The following is a 20,271-nucleotide window of genomic DNA, read 5'->3' as shown; positions in this document are numbered from 1 at the left end:
GCTCATTAAAAGCTAAGATTAATGTGTTTTCTTCTTCAAACTAAAGCATCTATCGGGATGCGTTTGCCCGGGTTAAAGCAATGGTGGATGTGATCCCTTTTTTAAAAGTAGGTAATGGTGGATGTGATCTCCTTTTTCAAGTACGCGCATGCCCGGATTGAGGAAATGGTGGATGCAATCCCTTCTTCAAAAGTAGGCGCTTTTTTCAAAAGTATGGTGGTTGTGATCCCTTTTTGAAAACAGGCGCTTGCTTGGATTATGACAATGGTGGATGTGATCTCTTCTTTAGAAGTAAGTGGTCGCCCGAATTAAAGCAATGGTGATTTTGATTCCATGGAAAAATTTCTTTGAATTTCCAGTTTCTGTAAAATCCTCGAAAAAGCTTTGAGTGTTTAAAAACCCGATTTCAAAGACGAAACTACTTAGATGGTTATCCCTTTCGTATATCTTTGAAATAGGCATCCCCCTTGAATGTTATCTTCCCTTCAAAATATATAGGGGAGGAGGTTCGGTTGTGGGCACCCTTTTGTGTTTGGTCCATAACTTCGGCCCTGGTTGATCTTATGTCGACATTTGCATAGCAATCGAAAGCTAAACTTATAACCTTACTACTAGCAAATAAATTAATATGATTTCATCGATTTAGAAAAAATATTGACAATTTAGAAAATTTGACATTTTTGGACATTTTCATTTCGTGGTTCGGTTGTGGGCACCCTTGAAAACTAAAAATAAAGAAGCATGAATAAAAACCACCCAGATTTAAAGACAAGGAATACTTTATTCATTCTAAAAGCCAGGAGACGCTAAAAAAACTCAAATCAATTCACCTAGCAGTGATGATGCCTCCCTCGGTGCATTAAGGAGGATGTTGAAAAAAAAATCACATAAGAAAGGTCTAAAATAGCACTTTAGGTAAATGGGTTTTAATTTTTCATTGATTTACGTTTTATTGGTATGCATCACAGTAAAAAAAATCCTGATTAATCACCCTAGCAGCAATAGTGTCTTTCTCGTTCATTTCAAAAAATAATATTTTGGCCATAAATTTTGATCCCATAGTCCGATCTGACCAATTTTGAATAGGAAACAATGGGAAAGCATTCCCCGTCGAATGCAACTTGTTGGAAGCAAATCGGTCAACGGTTTGTTCCAAAAAGTGTGTGTATAATGACTAGACATGCCCAAAGAACAAAAATATTAAATAAACTCATTATTTCGAACAATTATGTCAAACTAATTATAAAAACTGCCTTAAAACGTTATTAAAAATAAGTTAGGGGACAACTAAAACGATATTGAATGATTTGTCAATAAAATGAGGGTGCCCATAACCGAACCAATAAAGGTGCCCACAACCGAATTTCGCAGCTTTTTGGAACGAGAAGAAAAAAAATTCGCGCTGAAATTTTGATGGCAATCGACATTGGGCCTCAAAATAGATTAAATACGCATTAGAACTCATTTTTTGAATTAAATCCTTTAATTTATGACACTTTGAAAAAGGCCAAAAAAAATTTCGTGTTGTTTTTTCTTGTACGAAAAATTTATTTGTTTCTAGTTCAAAGTAGAGATGCCCATCCGGTTTGATATTGAGCACAAAACATCATGCTATTATAGCAAACAAATGACGGTTGTCAGAATGACAGCATCTCTTATCTGTCAAAAGATAAATAGGGGTGCCCATAACCGAACGGTGCCCACAACCGAACCTTCTCCCCTACTCATGCTATTATGAATCATGATGAAAGATAAAAGATAACAGATAAAAAGATAAACAGCCTCTATTTTTACAAGATGAATAGGGAATCCCTAAATTAGGTCACGCAAAAACAAAAAAATGAAATGCGCCTGGCACACGGCCAAAAAAAGGAACCCAATCATAGTTTCGCTCATCTATAGATTCTTACTATCAATAGTACATACGTTCCGAAAGTACAAACATTAAACAAACGCAAGCGTGCGATACTGTGGAAGTATCTGCATCAAACATAACTGTCATATGAGTAAAATGTGTCAGCAGTTTGTTTATGTTAGCGAATTTTTGACAAATTATTTGCTATGTATCAACAACAGGGTTGTTACGGAGATCCTGAAACATTTTCCGCGCCAAATCCGCGCCGACTGAAATCAAATCCGCGCCATTTCCGCGTGAAATTAAATCCATTCCGCGCCAAATCCGCGCGATCCAAATCAAAATTCTAAGCAAATACACGTTAAATATAAATTTTTGTATAACAATTTATTGAACGTCTTCTCTTCAAGTTTTTTTTTACAATATTACTGATTTCAAATATGATTTTAAACTGCAACCAGGGCCGGATTTAGGAGGGCGAGGGCGGCTTTGCGGTGGGGCCGTGGCCCCCACAAATCTTATGTACCAAAACCAACCTATTTTGTACATTTTGGGGTCCCCACATACTGTCGGCCCTGGGGGCAGCAGGGACCATGTCCAAGGACTTGACGACCCCTCCCCAGCTGTCTGCGAGTCAGGGGGTTCTGCCTAGGAGGTGGTGGGGTTAACAGGGGGCTCTGTTAATTCCCTCCCAAAAATCACATATCCGCAAGCAAAGCCTATCAAGCGACCGTGTGCCGCTTAAAGCATACAAGCCCCTAACCCCGAATCCCAAGGTGTCAGGCGACCCGTGCCGAAGGGATGCATGACCTGGGGGGTGAAACAATTAGCCAGGTCGTTAACGGAGCCTGTGGAGGTTCCACAGAGTGAGGGCTGCTTCGGTGGCAAGCGGGTGGCAGTGGGTGGTACCCACACACCCCCAAGTGGTGCACATGTGGTGCAAGCGAATGGGAGTTGGTTGGGGGTTGGGGGAGTTGGGTGTTGATGCTTCTGCGGCACCTCAGAAATCGGAGACATGTAAGGTAAGTGGTGCCACCCCGTTGCAGGATGGGGAGACCATCACACTGGCTGAGGACTATCTGGGCTTCGAAATGTCAATAGGTGGGTGCTACCTGCAAAGTACCCGTTCTCGGAACCTATTGGCCGTATTAAAGCCCGGGTAGGTGAGTGTTAGGCACGCGTGACGTGCCGGGTGTTCCACGCCCAAACAATGCACAGGAGGTGCACAGTGTGGATAAAAATGGGAGATGGGGGTATTACAACCCCCACTGAGTGAGTGACTGAATATCAAAGAGAGTGGTGCAAGCGATTGGGACTGAATGTATGAGCGAGCACACAAGTCAGACTCGCATGGTACGTATGGTCAGAGTGGCTGCTTAGGCAGTAGTGTGATCCGGCTGTCAGGGACGGAAAGAGTGAAGTCTCGCTAGGCCTGGCAAGAGTGTCGGGGGGCAGATACCTCTGCGGCACCTCAGAAGTAAGGGACACGAAAGTCTTGCTATGACTGGCAGGAGTGTCGGGGGGTTGATGCCTCTGCGGCACCTCAGAAATAGGAGACATGAAAGGGTCTGCCTCGTAGCTGAGGTAGGAGTGGCATAGGAGCCACCAACCTAGGGTCGCCTCCGGCTTGGTAGACAAGTGGTGCCATTCTGTTGCAGGACGGGGTGAGCACCATACTGAGTGAGGACTGTCTATGTTGTGAGATGGCGGCATGGGGTACCCCCTGCAGGGTACCTGTCGTTACCCTTGCAGTCATTCAAGCGGCATAGGCAGGTGAATGTTGGGGCACATGTGGTGGCAGTATGTCTTGTGCAAATGTGTTGCATGGGGAGTGTCGAAGAGTTGAGGCGCATACGTGCACTTGTGTACGTCATGGAGGGGGCGCAATGCCCAATAGTCATCCCCGAAGTATTGCTTAATTGCGGGCCGGGGGAATGACTGGAGAGGAAGGAGTTGGTTTTAGTGGGTCGTGAGTGGTGATCCCATCCCCACACTACCCCATGTGTCTGGTTGCAGATTTCCATTCACTTCGTGAAGTGCAGAAGTCGCTCCAAATTATCTGTGGGAATTCCTCCGAGTATTCTTACAAAAATTCCCCTGGGAAATTATTTTGTAATTCTTTTGGGAATTTTGTCGCGAGTTCAAATAAATTCTCCACAAATAACCTGCGGAAAATCTTCAGAGCATACTTGCAGAAATCCCTTTATGAATTCCTACGGAAATCGCTTTAGAAATTCTTGCAGAAATTGATTGGTGGCTTCCTGCGGAAAAACTCCCGCTTCTATTTTTGAGAACTTATTAAAGAAATTTCTGTGATCATCGCTATAACTCTTTTGTAAATTTAAGGCGATATTCTTTTAAATTTTCTATAGTCATTCCTTTGCTCACCGCTCCAGGAAATTCCTCCAAAAATGTCTTTATAATTTTTTAGTGTTTTTATTGCTGCAGAAATCCTCTTTACGGTGCGGAAATTTATTTGCAAGGAACTTATTAAGTTAACCAAAATATCAGTAAAAAAAAACCGCCAGAACTTTTGAGAATCATCTTCTAATTTTTGATCGACATTCTGCGGAAGAACTTATTAAAATGAAGCATCTGCATTAAATCACAGAACATTTTTATGTTTCCAATGAATCGCCTGCTTTGAGCGTGCTTACAGCGCTCAAGAGTTAACTTTTGGAAATCAGTATGGCAAAAGGGATCTAATGTTTAATATCTCGGAAATAAGCACCCTCATCGAAAAAATATTTGGTAGGCGTAGTAGCGGACACCTTCCTACATGACTGGTACCAAATAGTTTTTCGTGAAAAGTTCCTACTGTTGAGAAACCCCGCGTTAGATGTCTTTCGCCATACAAATTTCTTGCGGTTAACTCATGCTGGCTATTTTTACATATACGATAGCGCATGGATAAGACAGCGGCGGGTAGGAAACCAGCCACTGTATATGATTCATTGTTATATAAACCCTTATTCGTTCTAGATGAATGTTATAAAGGAAATATAAAATGTTCCAATATTATGAAAGAATTCCTGACGACTTTTGAAAAATGATATAATATATCATGCTGAGTAGTTCATCGTAAAAGAAACAACCAATCAGAAACTGACAAATATCTTGGAATTACAAAGAAATTGACAAGATGAAAATGGGTGTTCATGTCCTTCAATAGACATGGTTTGTGTGCGTCGTGTTTCAGAATGGATTAAAAATGACAATAAGTGGCGTATCTCTCCTCATAACATTTGTTTTAATAATGCTTGAGAGTGTAATGCATGCCATTAAATAAGGACTTGGATATATCCGAAAAATAATGTTAATAACCTTGAAACGTTCTCAACAACATTTGCTAATGAAAATAAAGCCCATATATAGATAGGCATCAAACTATTTTTCAAATAAACTTCCTTAGATTTAGTATTTTATTTATTAAATTTCCACCTAAAACTAAATCCGTAAATCCGCGCCAAATCCGCGAAATCCGCGAAAATCTCGAAATCCGCGTAGTCGTAACAACCCTGCAACAATGAAACGTAACTATCACTGAAATCCCCAGCATATATTTGTTGAGTACTTGGCTGTGCATATCTCAAAATCAGCAAATATCGATGATAACTAAACCGAAAAAAATGTACCGAATATTTGTATGACGCCACAATCCACAATCGTTATGTCATACTTATTTGGATTTTTTTTTGTTCGGGATGAACCACTGCGTCCATTTCATTGAACTTTTGTAGTATACCCGTGTCATTTGTTTAGTGCATGTCTTTCTGCTCCATTTCTATTGAGAAGAAATGAAGTAGTCGTTTTTTATTCAGATATTTTCTCAAGCTTAATGTAAGGCCTCTTTAGATTAAGGTACCGCTATTTATACCCTTCCAGAAACGGCTTATACCAACTCTCAAAGGCGCGCCCCTCAATCGGCTCAACAATGAGTGGGATAATACTGATTTTGACCATGCATCGGTACTGCAGTTCAAACATATTTTTGCGTCTTCTTATGAGTTCCGGATTCGTTTTTGTACAGAGATCTGATTTCATTGCGTTTGGCATTTCTGAATCTCACCTTTACACAGAGCTCTAATCAGTCAGAGGGTTCAGCAGATCCACCAAATTCGTATCCGCTTCTTTCCTAATTAATCAGCGCTCTGGAGCTTTGAGATTCATGTCATCGGCTTTAAAACCAACCTAAGATTGAGTTACGTTTTTATAATTTACTCCGTTGACTCCATCCAAAAGTGGCAAAAGGTGGGTCATCTAAAAGCAGATTATAGTCGTTCCATACTCTTCCGACCATCACTCATAAGTATTAACAAGAATAGTAAGAACTAGAGCACAGTGTGGTAGATCTTTCTCCGTAATGCACCACGAAAAAAGGTGTCTACCCAGCATTACAGGCTCCTTTAACTGCCTGGCTAATTGTTTCACCCCCCAGGCCATTCATCCCCTCGGCACGGGTAGCCTGACACCTTGGGATTCGGGGTTAGGGACGTCATATTGTCAGTTTCAGTGTTTAACCGAGCCTGGCGATATGACTGGATTTACACCGTTACGCACTACTTCAGAGTATCCATATCCCAGCGTAACGGGACAAACTTATTTGGATAATGGATTTTCAATAGAATTTTGAGATAAGAAAATCTTAAATACGGTTAATTCGTCAATTAGACAGTTCATCAAATATGCCATTTTTTATTCGATTTGTTCGTTGTATGTAACTGCTAAGGTTATTTTTAGTTTATTCCTCTATGATGAAACACCTGAACAGATGGTTCGATTATTTCCTCCGGAACTTTTCTAACGGAAAAGTAACAAAGTTGAAAGGTCTAGGAGTTCTAAGCAATTTCTTTTCAATCACTTTAATAAATAGGATGACTAAGAAATTCGTTCATAAAGAAATAAATATAGTGTAATAGAAACATTATCAATGAACGCAATCCTAAATTAATATGACCGCAAGCTAAAATAGTTCTATTATTGCCAACAGATTGATAATATCACGACTAAATGTCTCCATATAAATTCAATTCCTATCTATCCTCCAACGCTTGCAGAAACCACAACGCATCAGCATTAATTCAAAAAACGCTCTCGCAGACAATTGATTTGCGTCATACGCGACCACAACATCTAGAATGGATTGGATACTATCAGGGCCCACGGAAGACGGTAGCAGAATTGCATTGTTTTATTCAACTCAATTATCCCCTTTTGTCATCCGAAATGCAGACATGCATATTATAATATATGCGAACCTATGAGAATATTTATGGATTCCGTTTCCGTTCACATTAACCGCACCAATCCCGTCCATCAGCGTCAGTGCGATTTGGTCTAGATCGATCGGTCGCCTTCTCGAACGCAATCCGCCAGCCTCGAACGTCTGGCGACACTTACTGCGGTAACGCGATTGGCTATTGATGGCCAATAAATCACTCCGCGTTTCAGTGTGAGTTTTTGGCATAGCTTCTTCGCTCCGCGGAATAACCAAGCGTAAACAATCGTTGCGAATCATCCGGTATTGTCTGGAAAGCACTTTGACGAAACATCTGAGTTTCTCTCGTTGTCGTTCTTGTTCTTAAAAACTTCATCTCATTGTACAAACTCCAGTCGACACAGCGATAAGTAGCGAAATAATTCAGGTCATTAAGAATGTTTCAGATAGTGCGATGCAGCGAGTTTGAACCTAGCGAAATAATCTGACTCGGTTGAAATGAACCGAGATTAAAACTCGCTAACTAGAAGGTCAGCAATATACGCTGACTATGTTACACTAAGTGGCAAACTATGTGGTTCCGTTGTTGGAATAATCTCAACTCTCGTCCACATGTTTTCAAATATGTAGTCAGACGAAGGGTGACGCCGGCAGAATTTCACCTCCACCCACAAACATCGTGTGATGTATTGGCGGTGTATAATATGTTGTCGCTATTGAGCTTCTTATACAGGAAATGTTCTAGAGATTAATCAGATTGGAAGCTCTTGCCACCGATCAAGCCGTCAGATAGTCTGATCGGTAAATCCGCATAATTATCAAGTTGACGCATTCACATTTTGTTATGCAAATTTTCAAGACTTTCTGGACATTGTGTCTGTCTTATAATTCGTGCATTGCTGTCTCAAATTCAAAGCGTTTTAAATGACACCTTTTTTACTATTACCAGATGAGTTTTCAGTGAATTCTATTATTTTCGCAGTTGAATATCATATGTGGGTAACATGACATAATATCTATATTTAAATGAGCAGACCACATATCTCTGAAAATTTAAACCCAGCCATCATAGTTCAAAAAACAATTTAAGCATTTTACTGCACAAGCAACAAAACTACTTAAATCGACTGCTGTGCAGTCTAGTTGAGTGCAGTTGAGCGAAAGCCGGTTGTGATAAAATCTTGTAAGTCATCTGCACTGTACTGTCGAGACGGCAGAAGCTTGATTTATTTAATTTTTTCGAACCTTCGAAAGCTGTCTGAGCAGTTTTATCCAGCGTGCGATCAAAATAGCGACTGTGAGATGTGTGAGTGTGAAGTGAAGTGGGCTTGAAATAAGGTAACAATGTGAAGTCCCATCAGAGGTCCTAATTCGGTCGGTCATGTTATTATTATCTGTTATGTAATGATATCATTAACACTGTTTTTTAATCCTTACAAGCGGTTTCATAACGTTGTGAAATATGTTGTATAAGCAAAGCAGGAAAATACGATACATGGCTTTCTCGCACATTTCAACCAGAAATAATGAAAAACAAAAATTTTATTTCAATCATTATGATTATTCGCAGGGTTGTTACGGAGATCCTGAAATATTTTTCGCGCCAAATCCGCGCCGACTAAAATCAAATCCGCGCCATTTCCGCGCGACATGAAATCCATTTCGCGTCAAATCCACGCGAACCAAACCTAAATTCTAAGCAAATAAACGTTAAATATCAATTTTGGTTACCGCAATTTACGTCTTCTTTTAGAGTTCGTTTTTATAATATTAATCACTTTAAATATTATTTTGAACGTCTTCTTTTTGAGTTCGTTTTTATAATATTAATAATTTTTGTTAAATTCAACGTTACACATGTTTGTCCCAAATTGAAAATAGGATTAAGGAAATCGCAGTAAGTATAACAATCTTTCTAGATGGCCTTTTTCCCCACTAGAAATATTGAGGCCAAGAGAACAAGAACTAAACAGCCAAAACTATTTCAATAAACACCGCTTTCTTCTGAAGTAATAAATTATTAATCTTTGTTGTAATTATTGATTGACAAACTTGCGTATAGATAAGGGAATTAGACCTAACAACTTCATTCTATCAACATAACTTCTGTATAACAATTATTTGAATCAAAAAAATCAAGAAACAAATAATACAAAATCAAACGTAGTTACTCGAGCTCCGTAAACTTGCAACTTAGAATCCTGAGTTTGAAGCGTAAGTTCATTCGAAAATTTTAGAGGATTATTTTCAGAAATTTCAGCAGTAATTTCTTCGGGAATTTTGTAGAACAATTTGCGTAAACTCCAGCGAACATTAATTCAGAATTGGTGCGAAATTCTTGTGATAAGTTTCCCAACGAGCTCATACAGTAAATTTCGGCAAATGGCATTTTTAGCGTAAATTTATCCGTAATTATTCGGCAGGAATTCCAGCAAAAATTCATTATACGTGCGCAAATTCATCGCAGAAATTCCTGCGGTGAATCCTCCGGGAATTCTTGCGGAAATTATCCTGGATGTGTTTGCAGAAATCAAACTGCTATTGGAATTTCTGCAGAAATCGCTGCAAAATTGTCTGCAGATTTTTTCCGAGAACATCTGTGGGAATTTCTACGGGTATTCTGGCAAAAGTTCTCCCGGAAATTTATGTAGAAATTATTTTTTTCATAAATTTAACTAAATTCTTCATAAACAAACTGCGGGAATTTTGCATAGACTATATGTGGAAAAGGGGTTTTGTTACTTCGGAAATCGCTTTGGAAATTCTTGCAGAAATTGATTGGCGACTTCCTGCGAAAAATCTTTCGTTAAACTCAAGGCGCAGTTTTCAGGATTTTTTATAGAAATTCTTGTGATCATCGCTACAGAAACTTCGATAGAAATCGCAACGTGAATTCTTGCGAGAATCTGTACAAAAACTCTTCCGGGAATGCATTAGAAATTTCCTCCTTGAATTCCTGTGGAAATCGTTTTGGAAATATCTGCAGACATTCTGTTGTGAATTCTTGTAGATAATCTTTCGAAAATTCTTTCGTCAATTCAAGGCTATGTTCCTGTGGATTTTTTTACAGTAATTACAGAATTTCCGTGAAAATTCCACCTTTTTTAACGAATTTCTGCGGAAGCACTTATTAAAATTAGGCATCTGCATAAAATCAAAAATCATTTTTGTGTTTTCTATTGTTGTATAACCCTTATTCGTTCTAGATGAATGCTAAAAAATGAAAAATGTTTCTAAAAATAATATGATATATCTTGCTTGTGGTTAATCTTAAAAGGAATAATCAATAAGAAACTGTCAAACATCTCGTAATTATGACGAAGTTGCCGGGTTGAAAAACGGATGTTCATGTCCTTCAACAGACATGTTTTGTATGCGTAATGTTTCAGAATGGTTTAAGAATGACAAGTGGCGCTCCTCTCCTCATAACATTTGTTAAATCAATGCTCAAGAGTGTAATCATGGAATTCAAGCAGAGCTTGTTAATAACCCAAAAATAATGTGAGTAATTAACTACAAACGTTAATTTTGTTCTCAAGAACATTTGCTAACTAGTATAAAGCCCATCTAGACATAAAACTAATTTTCTAATAAATCTAAGAAATCTTATTTGTTCAATTTTCTCCTGAAAGAAGTCCTAAAATCATTATGTAAATCCGCGCCAAATCCGCGAAAATCGTGAAATCCGCGTAGTCGTAACAACCCTGTTGTTGATGTTGAGAATATCGAACATTTGGTATGCTGAACTCAAACTGCTTAATAAAATAATAAGGCTACGAGCCTCAATACCTAGAGTCTCTTCGAGAGAAACTATCGACTCAAATTCCAGAACGAAATTCCTTCACTTTTCAGGCAATTTTCTTGATAACAAAATCCAACTAAAAACCCAGATTAATCCACCTAGCGGTGATGGAGCCTTTCTCGTGTTATAAAATAATATTATAGTATTTTGGCCCTAACTTTTAGGCCCATAGTCTGGTCTGGCAAATTTTTATTAAGAAACAATGGGAAAGGATTCCGCGTCGAATGCAGTCAGTTGCGAGCAAATCGGAATCGAGCAATTTGACATGAAAAAAAATATTTTGACCGTAACTTTTGCGCCCGTCCGATCTGGCCAATTTTCAATAGGAAACAATGGGACAGGATTCTGCGTCGAACTTGTTGTGAGCAAATCGGTTAAAAATATGTGCCTAAAAATTAGTGAGTTTTTTTGCACGTTTTTTGTGCACAGACATACACACACAGGCATCACCTCAATTCGTCGAACTGAGTTGATCGGTATATAACACTATGGGTCTCCGGGCATTCTATAAAAAGTTAGTTTTTGGAGCGATCATATAGCCTTTCAGTACACTTAGTATACGAGAAAGGCAAAACTATGATTTTTGTCAAAAAATTAGTATTTTTAACAATTTATCGGACATGGATACAGTAATAGAGTCTGGATATTTTTTATTTTCATTTTATGACAGAAATCCAAAATCTGTTCAGTATTGCCATAACATGCTCTCGTTCGGACAACTTTTTGAAGCTTGTTTATCACGGACAAGTACTGTCGGTAGTGTTGTTCGCAAAGCGTCAAAATTGGTTCTCTATCTGGTGCTTTTAAATTCAACAATAAGAGCTTCTAGCAGTAGAAACAATTTTACTAATACCCCATTCTATTTAAAACATTTGTAATGTCATAAAAATGTGGGAGTTTGTATTAAATGTTGCCTATGATCTGAGACTGAGAGAAGTGTGAGATACCGATAGTTAATCTATTTTGATTTCTGGGCGTTCCAAAGAACTTTCAAACCTTTTGTAACTGAGCAAAAATCTGTATAATAAAAATAAGTTGAGATTTCCTTAATGACGATTTAACTCGCAAACGGGTTGATCGATTTTCGTTTTTTTTCCCTAAACGATTCGTTTTAGCCGCAAGGTATAATTAATAACATTGGACTACAATTTTGGGTCAGCTGTCGCGGAAAATAAAACAAACGCACGGAAATTGATCTTGAGTGCTGTGCTGCAAATTGTTCATTGTGAAATTTGCAACACACGGGCAAAGCTGGGTTTCTTTCTCTAGTAAAATATAAAATGACAAAAACGGTAAAAAACGGTAAAACGGTAAAAAATTGTCAGAGTTCCTCAGAGCATCCAAGATTTTTAGAAGTTTTAAAGGATCCCTTCTCCTTACTACGAATAAGGGCGTCCTTGTGAAGTTTTGCTGTACCTGTTATGAACTACTAATACATCCTATTCCCTACACTTTCTGAAGAAACCTTTCTTTGCTTCAGGAGTGAATCCTTTTTGTAGTATTAGTCTTCGTAACAAAAAGGACACCATAACGGAGCATGAGATCAGATCAAATTATTCGTAGTACTACTTGACCAACACCCCTAGCTGGGTGAGGAGTAGAGGATGACGCACACACAAACCCATTACATCCCCCACTGGGAGCTTGCTGACTCGCACTTCCGAAGTTATGAACTGCTGGTATTCAAAGCCATGTTACCATTTTTGCATTCGTATATTGTGAGGCTACATACTTTTATGCCTAGGGAAGTCGAGAAAATTTCTAACCCGAATCGGAACTGGAATCGAACCCAGCCACCTTCAGCATAGTCTTGCTACGCAACCACGCATCTTACCGTACGGCTAAGAAAGGTCCCGCATAATAGCAAGTTTTTGATTTTTTGAACCGTTTATTATATTTGGCAACCGGGCTTCTCTCATGAAATAATTATCTAAGAAGATAAAGAAGATCTCCTCTCCTTGCCTTGTTATACAAGATATTTTGGTTACAAGATAATGATTGCCGCTTCGGTTCGGTTCCCTTTGTTCTGCGATCCGAAACATGTTGGGTACCGAACTGTCAAATCGTATATATTTTTTCTCCATTGACATTTAGCATCCTATCCTCGCCAGTAAAAGATGTTTTTCTTGTTATTGACAGAGGTTTTTTTCAATAATACATTTAATTTCATTTAAAGGAGGCATTATCTCCTCCTTTCACCTTATACCGGGCAGTTACATCCATTTAAAGAAAATGCTATAATATTTCCCTTTTGCTTCATACCGGGCAGATGCGTTATTTCATAATTTCATAGAAGGGACTACCTTCTTTTTCTTTTCTATATACCGAGCAAACGTGCAAAACACTAGTACCATATAAGTAATTAGAATACAATAAATAATGCAATAATTAGTTCTAACTGAACTCCGCCCGGAGAAATGGTGCATTCCGCGTGAAAAAAATCCGCGGAATGTTTTTCGAAAAAATCAGCGTTTGCAGAAATCGTTCCCAATAGATAACGAACCTCTTCGAATCATAACCAGTCTATCGTACTTGTATACAAGTTGAAAAAAAAACTGATTCGGATAGGCGGGCCCTAAAATGCTTTGTTCTCGGTCATTTTATGTTGGGGGCCGTATTTTTTTAGCACAGCTGTGTAAAACAAGTTGAAATGCATCATCAGAACCGGTGCCCCCCGCAATTGGGGTTTATTAAAATAATCATCATGAGGTGTAACCCCCCAAATCAGTTCATTATCATAACATTTACCGAAAAACGTCTCTCACGGTATGCTACCTTTCCCTTTTTGTGGCACAGACCTGTTGGTCCATATATGGTATGCTACCTATCGATAGTGTATACAGACATAAGTGAGAGATTTAGTCATTTTCCTTTGTTTCAAGCCCTAGACAAAATAGTATACAACTTTTCCTACCTCATGCTCCGAATTACAATGTGCATCAGTTGCTTGCAAGAAGATGTGCGCCCAAAATGGAGCCTGAAAAATGCTGCACTGACATGGTTTGCAAAATTGGCTCTCAACTGATAAGAATAGGCATTAATCTATGAATTAGGGCTTATTTAATCTCCCAGTCAGCCCTTGATTTAGGGGGGGGGGGCGGTGGGCGTGGCCCCGGGCCCCCACAAATCTTGTGTACCAAAACCAATATTTTTTGTACATTTTGGGGCCCCCACAAGCTGTCGGCCCCGGGGCCCCCTTTCGGCTAAATCCGGCCCTGCTCCCAGCTCAAAATTATCAAAACTTTGAATCTATAATGATTTAAACGACGATTTGACGAATCTGATAGCTCTCCCACGCAAACCAACACTACCAATAGGTAGGTGAAGGTTTCCGCTACCTGTTGATGGTGTTGGTTTGCGTGAGAGAGCTACCAGATTTGTCAAATCATCTTTGTTTACAAAAGCAGATAAGTCGTTTTGAAAATTTTGTCTTGAAATGTTATTTATATGCATGTTAACTGAAAAGGCACAATCAGCTGGAAATATTTAAGACTTTTTGTGATTTTTGTGAAATATTTAAGAGATTTTGTCTTCAAGTGGTCAAACGCAAAGGGGTGTACAAAGTGACAAAAAATGAGTTTTGAAAAATGGGTGCAACGTTTTTCAATATTTTCTCGGTTCATACAAATTGTATGATAGTTCAAAAATTTTATAATTTTCTTTGAATTTTCACATTTAGTAGTTATAATCAGTTATCAGTTATCAATGTGCTTCAATTTCTAAAGATTAAAAGCAACATGCAAACAAAATATGCTGTTATTATTTTGTTATTAATGCTTATAAGAAATATCTAACCGAATACTCATTTTGATATCAATTTAGAATCTCATGATTACAAACTTAGTAGAGACCTAGGAGGTCTACGGCGAATCGATCGAAGAGGTGGAGTTGACTGCAGCCCACTCGATCGCAATTGTGGAGGAGTGGATGAGTTCCAGGAAGTTAGAACTGGCTCACCACAAGACTGAGGTGGTTGTTGTTAACAACCGAAAGTCGGAGCAACAAGCGGTGATAAGGGCAGGCAACTGCACGGTCACCTCTGAACGCTCCATCAAACTCTTGGGGGTAATAATCGACGATAAGCTCACCTTTGGTAGCCACGTCAATTACGCCTGCAAGCGTGCCTCCACAGCTATAGTGGCATTGTCCCGGATGATGTCCAATAGCTCAGCGGTTTATGCCAGCAAGCGCAAGCTTCTGGCTAGCGTTGCTCTGTCCATACTGAGGTATGGGGGCCAGCTTGGGGCACGGCCCTGCGTATTAACTGCTACAAAACGAAGTTAGAAAGTACGTATAGGCTCATGTGCCTAAGAGTTGCGAGCGCGTACCGTACCATGTCGCACGTTGCACTTTGCGTCATCACCGGTATGATGCCTATTGACATCGTTATCGGTGAAGACATAGAGTGCTCCGAAATGCGCGGCACGAGAGGCATCCGTAGGACTGTCAGGTTGGCCTCAATGGTCAAATGGCAGCGTGCGTGGGACAGTTCCACTAAGGGTAGATGGACACATAGGTTGATACCGGAGATAGGTACGTGGGTCAAGAGGCGCCATGGGGAAATCACTTTCCACCTGAGCCAGGTCCTTACAGGCCATGGTTGCTTCAGACAGTACCTACACCGGTTCGGACACTCGGCCTCGCCCGAGTGTCCGGTGTGCGTAGGTTTAGAGGAAACGGCGGAACACGTGTTGTTCGTGTGCCCGCGTTTTCGCGCAATGCGTGACCACATGCTTGCCACATGTGGTCTGGACACTACCCCGGACAACCTAGTCCGGAGGATGTGTAAAGATTAAGTTGGCTGGAACGCCGTTTTATCGGCTATCGTCCAAATCGTCTCGGAGCTACACAGAAGGTGGCGCGTGGACTCAAGGATGGCTAGTTCAGGCGCAAATAAGAGGTGGTCCAAGGGATCGGATTCGGTGGTCATGCTCTATGGTCGAACTCGATCCTTTTATCGAACAAGTGGCCGCGCGAAGAACAACATGGTATCGTCGCTTTCGCGGCGTCATTCAACCGGGCGGGTTCCGAACCCGGGGACGAGAAGGGGTCCTCGTCAAGGCTGGGGCAGGCGTAGGCACCGCGTCGGCAAGTCCCTCTGTGTGCTGGCGAATAGGCCCTATCGCAGAAAGGTCAATTTGGGGTGCAAGCGGCATCATCATTCTTGATACCAGTCGTGCAGAGGGAAGCAGGCGCGAAGTCGACCCTTCCCACCTTCCGAGGACATAGGGCGTGGTAAGGCCACCTGGAAAGCCGGCAACGCGCTGGCACGATACCATGGTGTTCTTCTAAAAAAGCGAGTCACGATGTTCGATGCTGGAAGGACACGCAGCTAACCTCGAGGGTGCGTTATGCACTGGCCCCACTTTGAAGCATTACTTTCTGGTTGTACCGAAGAGACGATGGGCTTGGCGGCAATGGAAACGGTTTTTTTTTTTTTTACAAGGGAGAATGCATTTACACACTAACCCAGTACACGTGCATTGTAGTTGCCAAACTACCACACGGAAGTGTACTGGAGTGTCGGACTCGACCATACCGGTAATACCGACTAAACTCCCTTGCGCTCCACCATCGTTTCCCCCAGGAACTACCTCGCAGTACTACTTCTGGGGGGACGGCAGTACTAAGCGTACTCGCTCATTATCGCTCACACAGGCACTCGTCCCACGCGAGACTGACTTGGGTGCTCGCACACCATTCACTCCATTTGAGTCTTACTTGGATGCTCTCCCGGGCGCTCCGCTGCCATGCCTCGAGGTGTCAATAGCGGTAACTGCCTGGGCCTACAGATATTACGCTACGACACTCCTGCCTCAGCACGGGCAGATCAATCACACCACTGCCGAAGCAGACCACACGCTACCCTGCCGAAGCAGGGACACTCCCCATGCACCACATGTGCACAACTGTAGGTGTGTGGGTACAACCCACTGCTACCCCTGCCGCCGAAGCAGCTTCTCCAAAGACCATTCGCTCCATGTGACCCTTTTCGGGTGCTCACTCTAACACTCCACTGCCATGCCTCGAGGTGTCGAGAAGGTACCTCGACTCCTACCTCAGCATGTGCAGTCCATACTCAGACTTCTGCTGCGCTTCGAGGTGTCGATAGCGGTAACTGCCTGGGCCTACAGATATTACGCTACGACACTCCTGCCTCAGCACGAGCAGATCGATCACACCACTGCCGAAGCAGACCACACGCTACCCTGCCGAAGCAGGGACACTCCCCATGCACCACATGTGCACAACTGTAGGTGTGTGGGTACAACCCACTGCTACCCTGCCGCCGAAGCAGCTTCTCCAAAGACCATTCGCTCCATGTGACCCTTGGTCGGGTGCTCACTCTAACACTCCACTGCAATGCCTCGAGGTGTCGATGGGATACCTCGACTCCTACCTCAGCATGTGCAGTCCATACTCAGACTTCTGCTGCGCTTCGAGGTGACAATAGCGGCGGCGACACGCTATGACACTCCTGCCTCAGCACAACCAGATCACTCACTCCCTGCCGAAGCAGCTCACGCGCTACCCTACCGAAGTAGGTACACTCCACAACTCACTCTAACACTCCACTGCCATGCCTCGAGGTGTCGATAGCGGTATGTAGGGACCAATCAACGATACTACGCTACGACACTCTTACCTTAGCATGTGCAGTCCATACTCAGACTTCTGCTGCGCTTCGAGGTGACAATAGCGGTGACGCGCTATGACACTCCTGCCTCAGCACAAACAGATCACTCACTCCCTGCCGAAGCAGCTCACGCACTACCCTACCGAAGTAGGGACACTCCACATGCCAATTGGCACTCCCTGGGCTTGTGCTTTTGAAGCGGCACACAGTCGCTTTGATAGAGTCCGCTTACGGGCACTTGTGGTTTTTTGGGAGGGATTTTAGCAGAGCCCACTGCTAAATCCCACCACGCCCTAGGCAGTTCTCCCTGACTCGCAGACAGCTGGGGAGGGGTCGTCAAGCCCTTGGACATCATGCTGTCCCTGCTGCCCCGAAACGGTTTAGCGGGTCGGGGATGTAGTCCTGCCTCCCTCGGTGATCCCTAACCCCGCACTTCCTGGTCAACCCAGAATGTCTGTTGAGCAGATTCCCCCTCCATTGCTTAGGAAGAAAAAAACACACACACATACATACATACACACATACAGACATCACCTCATTTCGTCGAGCTGAGTAGATTGGTTTATAACACTATGGGTCTCCGAGCCTTCTATCAAAAGTTCGGTTTTGGAGTGATTCTATAGCCTTTACGTATACTTAGTATACGCGGAAGGCAAAACATATCGAATACGGTTTCGTTGAATAAACAAACATGTTATTTTGTACCGTACAAAGTGCTGTCGAACTGCTATTATATATACAAATAATTAAAAGTTTTAATATGTATTCAAAGTGTGTCTAATTAGGAACAACTCTGTGTCAAATATTATAGCACATGGCAAAATTAGTGCGTTAAGTTAACAACCACATATCAACAGATAATACAGATAATAATGAAGTTTCATTATTTTTACACATTCTATAAGAGTAGCTAGCGAATCCATTTTGCGATTATTTTTAAAATGATGATTCTTTTCAAAATTTTCTTACCTAGGTACGTCAAATATGATGCGGTATAATATTCTTCGTTTCGAGATAAATTTGTTACAGTGAGATGGAATAGTTGGACATTGGACAAGTAAGCACAGTGCAAAATGGTTAAGATACCGAATTAGTCTTCGGTGAAAAACGCTAGACACACCTTGCGTTCTCGTTTTTGTATCATCATGAATATGGCGTCGTTCAAAAGAAATATTTAGTCGCTTACCAAGGCGAGTTGTAACAGATTTCCTTTCCAACTAACGAACTATTCCTTTTCAGTGCGCTCATGGATATGCAGAGGCAATGAGTGTCGCACTCATTAATATGCAGAAGCAATGAATGTCGAACTTATTTTCCTCCTCTTATCCCAATTGACTGTGAGGATGTGGCCGGCATCATTATTGGTCTTGAATAAAAGAAACTCCGAAGCATGTACATTGAGAATTATTTTCTAGTCCCAGAAAGACTATTCAATTGGTGAGCTGTCCATATTGGTTGTTTCTCGACCAATCACGACTAGCAACTACGATGTGTACAGTCAATCAAGTTAAGCTAAGGTAAGCTAAGTGAGATGGAAATGGAAACAGTTTATCCTCACTTGTCATAAGACGAGTTTGTACAATCCCATTGAATTCCACCACTTAATTGTATCTTGACAGATACGTATTTCGACATCAACAGTAAGGCCATCTTCAGTGTCTCGTACGTCGAGTAAAGTACGAGACACTGAAGACGGCCTTACTGTTGAGATCGAAATACGTATCTGTCAAGATATAGTTAAGTGGTGGAATTCAATGGGATTGTACAAACTCGTCTTACGACAAGTGCAGACATTCCACTTCTTCTTCTTCTTCTTATTGGCATTACATCCCCACACTGGGGGACAGAGCCGCCTCGCAGCTTAGTGTTCATTAAGCCCTTCCACAGTTATTAACTGCGAGGTTTCTAAGCCAGGTTACCATTTTTGCATTTGTATATCATAAGGCTAGCACGATGATACTTTTATGCCCAGGGAAGTCGAGACAATTTCCAATCCGAAAATTGTCTAGACCGGCTCCGGGAATCGAACCCAGCCACCCTCAGCATGGTCTTGCTTTGTAGCCGCGCAGACATTCCACTAAAAAGCTCAAAATAATTTTCTTAACAACAGTTTATCCTATTAACAGTTTTTCTTATTAAATAAATTTTATCAAAAAACAACTGTTGTAAACCTTCAGACAAACCTTAATTTCTATTGAAAAAAAGGAAGGAAGTAGGGTATATGTTCCATTAATAATAACATGCTCCTATATCAATAACATTCGCGAAGCAGGAAATTTAGGCTCAATTTGTGTCTTGTTTTTTGTAATCCGACGTGCTCACTGCTGGAAAAATCACAAAATAAAACAATTTGCGCACCGATTCTTTGTTTTCGAATGGTATTGATTTGGGTACATGGTATGAATTTAAGGAGCAGTTCCCCTATATATTCTATTCTATTGTAAGGTGCTCCATTGCAATAAGCAAAACATAATGCCGAACTCACTGATATGTACTGCATTTTCTTGTTGAAAATAGATCGCATTGCAGTCTCCATAACAAAGCTCAAAAAATAACGTGAACCTGTCGTGAATAAACATGAAGGATTTCTAATGTATTGTTTTTAATTTTCAGATAATACAATAGCAATTTATGATACCTAGGTACCGCAAAATCGATTTTTTTATGTAAGCTGAAAACGAGACAAAATATTTTTTCAATATTTTAAAAACGGAACATTGTCCAAATATGTGCTAAAATATAATATGCAAGTAAGGGGT

At 41.0% G+C, this 20,271-nt stretch overlaps 1 protein-coding gene across 1 annotated transcript in view; it reads right to left on the bottom strand.

Moving 5' to 3' along the window:
* Nucleotides 1-20,271, bottom strand: part of LOC134205104 (protein similar) — a 406,085-nt gene that overhangs the window by 384,323 nt on the left and 1,491 nt on the right. The gene's annotated exons all lie outside the window — the stretch shown is intronic.

This window comes from Armigeres subalbatus, chromosome 1 (assembly GCF_024139115.2).
Source record: "Armigeres subalbatus isolate Guangzhou_Male chromosome 1, GZ_Asu_2, whole genome shotgun sequence".
NCBI classification, from domain to species: domain Eukaryota; kingdom Metazoa; phylum Arthropoda; class Insecta; order Diptera; family Culicidae; genus Armigeres; species Armigeres subalbatus.
Note: the sequence above shows the minus strand (reverse complement) of the source record. Positions and strands in the feature narration are given on the sequence as shown.